We start from the raw sequence: 8,493 nt of genomic DNA on the forward strand, positions 1-8,493 counted from the left end.
TCTTCGCTTGATGAGGCTGGTAAAGACAAAAATCAAGTACCTCAGAAGAAGAAGGAAAAGAAGGAGAAAGAGAAGAAGAAGGAGCCAAAGGCGAAAAGGGGCAACCAAGCGTCGTCTAGTGAAAATCCACACAATGCACCAACCAGCCCTAAATCGCCATGTGTCATTTGCAAAGGAGACCACTATCATAGAGATTGTCCCTGCATCCCTCAGATCTTAAGGGACTGGTCTCCTCGTTTGCACAACTCGGTGTCGTCAACCTCTGATGATCATGTTGAAAGCGCACCGTCGACTAGTGAAAGTGAAGCCCCTAGACAAAATGGAAAGTGCAAATTTCCTTGTAAACTGTGTGAAGGTGATCACGTCATCCACCGTTATCCCTTCTTAGGCGAGGCTAAAAGAGTTTTGGACGATTTTCCGGTTTCACCGTTACAACTTCCTCCTGGATATAAGAAACTCTTTCCGAGTCCGTCGCTATTTGAAAATCCGGCTGACCCGCTCAGGTGGTCAATCGAAGCATCTATCATTGAAGATAAACCATCTGAACCCATACGAGACGAAAGTCAAAAGGTCGAGGCGGTAGTTGACCCGGTCTTGCCTTCAGAGGTTCCATCTTCAGATGATACAGTCACCAAAGAGAACAAGGATGACACCGTCCAAATTCTTTTCGTAAACACAGACTCCGATGAACATGGGGGAAATTTACCCATTCCTTTACCACAGGAAGGAAGTTCGTCAGATTCGTACCTGGCCGTCTATTCGATCCCACCTCCAAGCAACCTAGTTGTTTCCTTCGACTGGAATCAGCTAGGCAGACCCCGTTTACGGGCTAGTGTACCATTCCGAATCATTGCTCAAGTATATAGAATGGTTATGGCTGGTACCATCATAGATGAAGGGGCTTTTGTGAGTATCCTTTCCTCGACTGCTTGGAAAGCGCTTGGTTCGCCATCGCTTTTGCCTGAGATGAGAAATCTAACAGGCTTCGACAAAGGAACCAGTCGACCGTTAGGGATCCTTCCCAATGTGCCCATAACATTGAGAAGGAAAACAGTTCAAATGAATGTAATGGTAGTCCAAGGACCCCTGGATTATAATCTACTCCTTGGACGAGACTATATTTATTGCATGGGAGCCATTGTCTCATCGCTCTTTAGAGTAATGTGTTTTCCACACGAAGGAAGAGTGGTCAAGCTCGTAGACCAAATTTCATTTCCCGGTTCACACATGGCAAATAGTCATATACCATCCCTGAATGGTCTTTTCACGCAAGGGATGTCTCATCAATCCCCAGTTCGTCCACCTGATGAGCGTGAGTGATTTGGGGGACATGACTGAAACCCAGGGGGCATGCACCTTGGTCTGCTTCGGCAGGAAAACTTCAGGTATAGGATAGGTTTCCGCGAGAGATATATGACTAGTCTGACACTCCCATCCGTGGTTGGAAAAGGGGGTTAGACTGGAATAAGATTCCCTTGTCAAAGTTATGTGGGTGGAGGCGTCTGCACCACTCGCCTTTGTCTATTTTGGTAGACATCGCCGAAGAAGTGTTTTGTTTGCGGTGCAAATAGAACAATCTTTGGTAACCTGAAAGAGGTAAGCCTTTCTCGATGAAATAGATGTTTTGTCGGTAGATTGAGAGGTGACCTTGAAACTCTATTCTATACCTGGGGGCATGCAAACCTTTGGCGTGCAAGCGAAGAGCGAACATTTATTTTTTTAAATTTGTAGGTCCTCTAACCCTTTAAACTCATAGGATTGGTCGTTTCCTAACTTGCATAAAGAAAGGATGTGGGGCAAAGATTTGAAAAATTGTCGTTTTTATATATGAGACATCCTTATTATACGACTGGATATAATCGAGCAGTTTTAACGCGGACTTCATGCTCGTTAAAAAATAAACATAAGCAATGAGCAAATGTTTCCCCCAGCGTTTAAGCTCATTAAAAATTAACAAATTTCTGGTAAATAACCGTCATGAATGTAGTACTTCAGCCTTTAAAGCCTTGGTCGTGTTCTCATCATCACCTCCACTCTGTATTGGTCGATCATTCACCTCCATTTGATTGTTTACCCGTTTTGAGGAACAGCTGCGAAGAGTGATCCTGTTAACCATCCTTGTAACACTGCCGTGATTGGGAAATTCTAAACCTTACCTGGAATCAGCTGCTACCCAAATTTATCACTCGTTCCTCAAAGACGAGTCTCCTTTAAGCTCTTTTCAACTGACTCGTAAAATATGAAAAGATTTTCGAGCCATTGGCCTCTCCAGCTCGTTAAAGTGACCGGAAGTGCTATCCCTCCTTTAGATTTTAATCTTTTTGGACCTGAGGGATTATTACACAAAAAGATCGAGCGCTTGTTTTGTTCGGCTCGTTAAAAGTATCGAAAATTCATCCCTTCTGTATTTTTTTATACTTTTTCGAACTTAAGGGATCAGATGACGAAAAAGGATTTTTGGAGTTTCCTTTATGTCCCTTTTCAGAATCTCTAAAATTGAAAAGGACCGAATTATCTTTGTCATTTAACTCGTTAAAACCTAATAGCGACAAACTTGTCCATAGCAGACAAGAACGAGTTTCACTATCGCTAGGCTCGTTAAAACGTAGCGATGGGTTTTCCCGAAGGGCAAATTATAGAACAAGCATATGTTATCCTCCTCAAGCTTGACAAAAATAAAGAGGTACTGGTCAGCAATGACTGGGGAAAAATTGGGAAGAAAACTTGAAGAAACTTTGTTGGTAGCAAGTCGCTCTTGAACATGACACTTTCACTCCACATCCAAGTCGGGTTGGGTTGTTTCATTCACCGGTCACATCACCATGGTCACATCACACCATCCACATTTGGGGTTAATGCTACCAATCCATCATGTCAGTGTCACCGGTATGTTCAAGAGAAGTCACTCAAAGAATTCACCTGTGTCTCACCCACTGCAATACATTTACGCTCCATTCTTTCATGACCACCACCCTGAACCTTATATCACTAGACTGTTTTCACCTCCATTAAAATCATTTGCTCCGTTCCGTGTCATTGATGTGGGATTCATTAAGGGCCTCCTATGACGGATCACTTCTTGTCGACATCAGCTCATTATCCAAGAAGTCGATCTAGGAACACCCATTTTAGTACTTTGAAGCTTGCATGCCTCAATGGCAAGTTTCTCACTTCCGTCGACAGGTTTACACCAATGGCCTTCGACCGATAGATTTTGCGTGGTGTTCGACACCAAGTCCCTTATTCACACCACGTGAATTGTACTGTAGTACCTTGAGGATCATTATCATTATCGGTGATTCCTATCACGTCTGTTAACAACTTACATCATTGGCTGGTAATCAGGCGATGTCTTTCCATGTTCGACTCTGAAACATCTCTCACATGGATCGACTTGTACTTTGAGTGAAGATCAAACGAGATTGAAGACCCCAGATCTAGTTTCATCCATCCGGGCTACGCTATATATTCAGGAAAATAAAGACATCAAATGTACATCATTGTTGCACAGATAATCATCCAATCTATGGGATGATGGCTCCTCCAGAATCATCAGTCTACACTCAGACGATTGTCTGTCCTATGTACATGAAAATGAATTTATAAAGCTGAGCATGGGAATGCCCACCTCAGCTAGATCATGAAAATATTATGAAGATAATGTATTGTATTGTATCTTATTACAGGTCTCCTTCCAGCTTGAAAGAACTTAAGATCCTCATGATAAAGCATTTCACCCGACATCAAAAAAGATTAACGACCTCATGCTTTAGGGGGCAGCTATTATAGACATTTTTGGGCACTGCAACCCCAAGCATAAAATGTCCATAAACCAAGGGCTCCTAAGTCGCTAAAAGTGTTGTTCCAACCCCTAAAGCAACAAGGTCAACTGATTACAGCTTCTCCTAGAAGTTCTGCATGAAAAACTACTCAGAACTGGTCAAAACTGGATCATTTCACCGGCTCCATAGGCAAAGCGCGGTGCATCTCACCTAAATACACATAGTGGGTGCGTTGCATTTCAAAAAGCCCTTCTATGGAGTGTGATGGGCAAGAAGAGACAAATGGAAGTGTCAATCTGCGAGGTGGAGAAGCATGGAATCTTCCAGAAACTTCTCCTGTGACACTTGCCTCTCTGAATTCGACCAGGGATGAGTAAGGGATCATCAATCTCCAAGTGGAAGCAAGAACTATCAGAGGGAAGACACTAATCAAATCACAAGCTGACTCATCTCCCTTACAGACATCTATATATGGATCCCTCATCCCAGAGATCCAGAGGCTCGAATTTTTCATCTTGGAAGGAATTGTTGTTGGTTTCTTGAGGCAACATCATAGTGTTGGGTGATCTAAGCTTTGCATGAGGTGAAGAAGGGCTTACTTGCTGAGAGGATGATGCTGGGTTGGAACAACTGGTTGTAACTCTCTTGGCTCTTTCTTGATTATCAATAAATCTATTCAAGTTTTCCTCCATACTCTTGTGTAATTTATGTTTTGTGCATTTGTATGGTCAATTTACATCTGATCCTAGATTGTTTATGATAATAGATCCATGTTCTCGTATAGTGTTATGCTGATTTGATTCTACAGGTACTCTATGAAGCTAGGTATACAAGAAAGCAAGTAGTAAAGGACTATCAGAAGAGAGAGGAATCGAACAAGGAACCAAGCGCAAGACAGAGGTTGGTCTCCTTTATTCTTCTCTCATCTATCTTTCATAAAGGAAAACGGAAGTAGTTTTACTTTGTTTGTTTCTAAGGTAGCTACCCGCCTTAGTGGGATTAGCAGTTCTGCATCGACAATTTTCCCTGTAACAAGGAGTCACAGGTGGGCATTATGCAAGAAAAGCCACTGCACAAAAGATTTTGAGAGCCGGGTTATGGTGGCCTACAATGCATAAGGAAGAAAAAGACTTTTATCAATAATGTGATGTAAGTCATAGGATAGAAACTCTATCCACAAGAGATGAAATGCCACTAGTACCACAAGTGACTTTGCAGGCTTTTGATAAATGGGAAATTAACTTTGTTGGACCTATTAGTCCGCTGGGGGAAAGGACTGGTACAAGATATATCATCACCGCGACTGATTATTTGAAAAGGTGGGCTAAGGAAAAATCAGTAAAGGATTGTAGTTTAGAAACTACCGAAAAGTTCATTTTCGAGTATATATTGTCCATATTTGGCTGTCTGAAGATCTTGATGAGTGACCGAGGGACACATTTTTTGAACAAGATGATTGAAGCACTAACTGAGGAATTCCAAGCTTACCATCAAAATAGCATCCCTATCAACCTTAGGAAAATGGGATAGTGTAATCTTTCAATAAGATTTTAGAGAATGCATTGACCAAGGTGTGCAATTTAAACATAGATGACTAAGACTTGGGGATTCCAGCGATGTTGTGTGATACATAACAACATGCAAGAAATTGACTGGGTAGACACCTTTTAGGTTGGTATATGGACAAGAAGCAGCTATTCCTATGGAATACATTGTTCCAAGTCTAAGAATTTTAGCTGTCATAGATATGGCGGGCCCCGACATGATGAACGAAAGAATGTCACAGATACTAGCTTTAGAAAAGGATAGATTCATAGCAGGATTCCATCATCAGGTGCAGAAAGTAAGGGAGAAATCCTGGCATGACAGACACATCAAGAAGATATATTTCACAAAGGGGATCTTGCATTATTATATGATAGTAAGTTCACAAAGTTCCTGGGAAAATTCAAAACACATTGGTTGGTGCCATACATCGTCAAGAAAATTTGAGATGGTGGTGTTGTTCAACTCGTGAAGTGGAATGGTCAGATGATTCCAAGACAAATGAATGGTAGTAAAATGAAGATATACAAGGATGACTATGTCCCTGGAGCCTCACACTGAAAAATCAAGGAAAGGAAGTCTTAGTGCTGCTTGTAGTTAAAAGTGGGCATGAGACTATAAACTACTCTGTAGGAAGGGAATTCACCGAAGAAAGGTTGTTGTGTGATAATCAGGAGTATGATGAAGCTCGAAGGATCCACGATGAAGAAGATATGACTGCAGCAAAGGGGAAATCTAATGAAGTTAGCTGGAAATATGATCGTTGGAAGGAAAAAAGACATCGTTAAAAGGAAATTACTATCGAGAGGAAGAGGAGAAAAGAATTTATGAAGTACAACTAGTTGTATCTAGCCCATACTTGCATTAAATGAGCCAAATCTAAGCTAATCATGAGCCTGGGAATTCAAAATTGCTATAAAAACTACATCCCACACCACATTTTACACTTTGCTACCTAGAGAGATCAGAAATTACACTTAAGTAAAAAAGAGCTATTGCATGTCTAAGAGGAGTTGGAAAGAATTGGTGAGGATATTCAGGAAGAAAGGGCTAGCTGGTATCGTGGAGTCACAAGCAAGAAATAATGCAGGGGAAAATGTACCCATGTCCCCAGCGTGCTTAAAATCACTAATAAAGGTTCCTATACAACCGTAAGCACAACCACAATTGCAACCATAGAAGACGAAGGAGAAGAGACACACTGAGGTCTCTATCGCAAAATTAAGAACATCACCATAGAAGAAGACACAGAAGGAAGTGTGGGCGAAGAACACAGAGGACAAAGGAGAAAAGCCCATGCAAAAAGGAAAGAGACCGATGCAGTAGGAGGGACCTCGGTAGGTCGACGATAGTGAGGAAGAAGTTGAGTTTCAATGGAAGGAAACAGAGGATGTGGAGATTCCCTTTGTGCTCCCAGCATACATGCCATCGAGAAAGTCAGGTACAGAGCTGGTTAGGGAGCCAAAGGAAGGGAAATTTGCTAACTACATGCCACTATTGCCAGAGGAGTTTCCTTTCGAAGGAGAAGTGTTGGTGAATATCCCCCAGCTCAAATTGGAAGACCAAGATTTCAATGACAGAATCAAATTCCCATATTTTGAGCCCAGAGGTACCTAAAGAAAGTTTACTACCCATATAGCGAAGTTACAATATTAGAGCAGTATGAATGGGTAGTGGGAGTGCAGAGAGCAGGGATTTTGAACATGCTGAATGTGCCACACTTCGGTTGAATCCCATTCAGTAAAATCTATGTGTGACAACTCCTCACGCTGGTGCATGATGATTTCATTTGGCTAGGGACGAGGATCCCAATTGATGAGATAGTCATCAAAATAATAACAATTCTTCCATATGAAGGAAAGGACCTCGCGGATGAATTTGTGGGTAAAAACAAAGACAAGGAGATGGCCCAGATGATGAAAGAAAATTTTGGGCTAGTAAAGAAATCTTGAGGGTATGAGATAATCTCCATCAAGGATCAAGGTGTGCACTTCACCGCACATATATTAGCTGGGAAGATCATGAGAAAGTGCAAGGCCAATGAGGGGTTTGCAGTAGTAGTATCATTGGTAGAGCAATGTAGTATAGGGGTCCAGTTCAGCTAGACTTCTTATCTTTGTAATTTTTATGGATTGCAGGGATGTACAGGAAGAAGGAAAGACCTTCCACTATGCCTGCTTGTTAATTCTTATTGCACTTCTTGCATGGAAGGAGATGGAAGATACTCAATTTCCAATTGTTGAGGTGGATGTATGCGAAGCAGCGAGGTATGCTTTGCTATGGTTTATGAAGGATCCAACACACATAATGGAGAACAAGATGTTCTTTGTATTCATGGAAATGGATTTGGATATGGTGGTGAATCAGTATCCTAGACTGTCACCGACCTTATACAAACAATATTGTCACATTGCAGAGTTTAAGGCAGACTTTCACAGGGAATATGTGAAAGCGAGGAACAATCTAATGGATACATGGCATCCATTTCAATACTTGGTAACATAAGATGATCTCTTCACAGTAGTGCAGGATTGGCTAGAGGAATGCATAACTCCACCCAATGGAATGGTTGGAGAAGTTGGGACAAAGAAGGGTACTTTGCAGGGTGAGGGTACGAGTAGGAAGGATGTCGATGGAGATACAAAAGAAATAGGTTGAGGATAGAAATAGGAAGAGCACCTCAGCAATGTGGAGGTATCAGAATATTTGCCCTTTATGGTAAAAATGCGGCCAAGAAAGAAGCAAAATGTGGATAAGAATAAGGGAACAATGCCACTTGTCCTCACTGATGGTGACATCGATGAGATAGTAGAAAAGATCCAGGAGATCAACACAAAAACATGGGATAATATTGATGACTGCTACAAGACAAACTTAGCTGAGGTATAATAGGGCATCACAGAGCTGAAGGTGTTTCCACAGGAAGTGAGGAAAATAGAGTAGGTAACCCAGCCACTACAACTAGAACAGAGACTGGAAACAACCTACGAAGTTGGGATGTTACACATGCCATTTGGGGCACTAAAATTGGAAGCAACAATAGATAGAGAGAAATCCAAAGCATGACACAGTATATAGATGAATTTTGTTATGCTACCCCTCCATATGTTGCATGAATTTCACTAAGGCATCACCACAAAATTGCAGGAATGAGAGAAACATATGT

The sequence above is a fragment of the Pinus tabuliformis genome, chromosome 8, assembly GCF_031772625.1.
Source record: "Pinus tabuliformis cultivar Carrire ecotype Pingquan chromosome 8, CPIR1, whole genome shotgun sequence".
In the NCBI taxonomy this organism is placed as follows: domain Eukaryota; kingdom Viridiplantae; phylum Streptophyta; class Pinopsida; order Pinales; family Pinaceae; genus Pinus; species Pinus tabuliformis.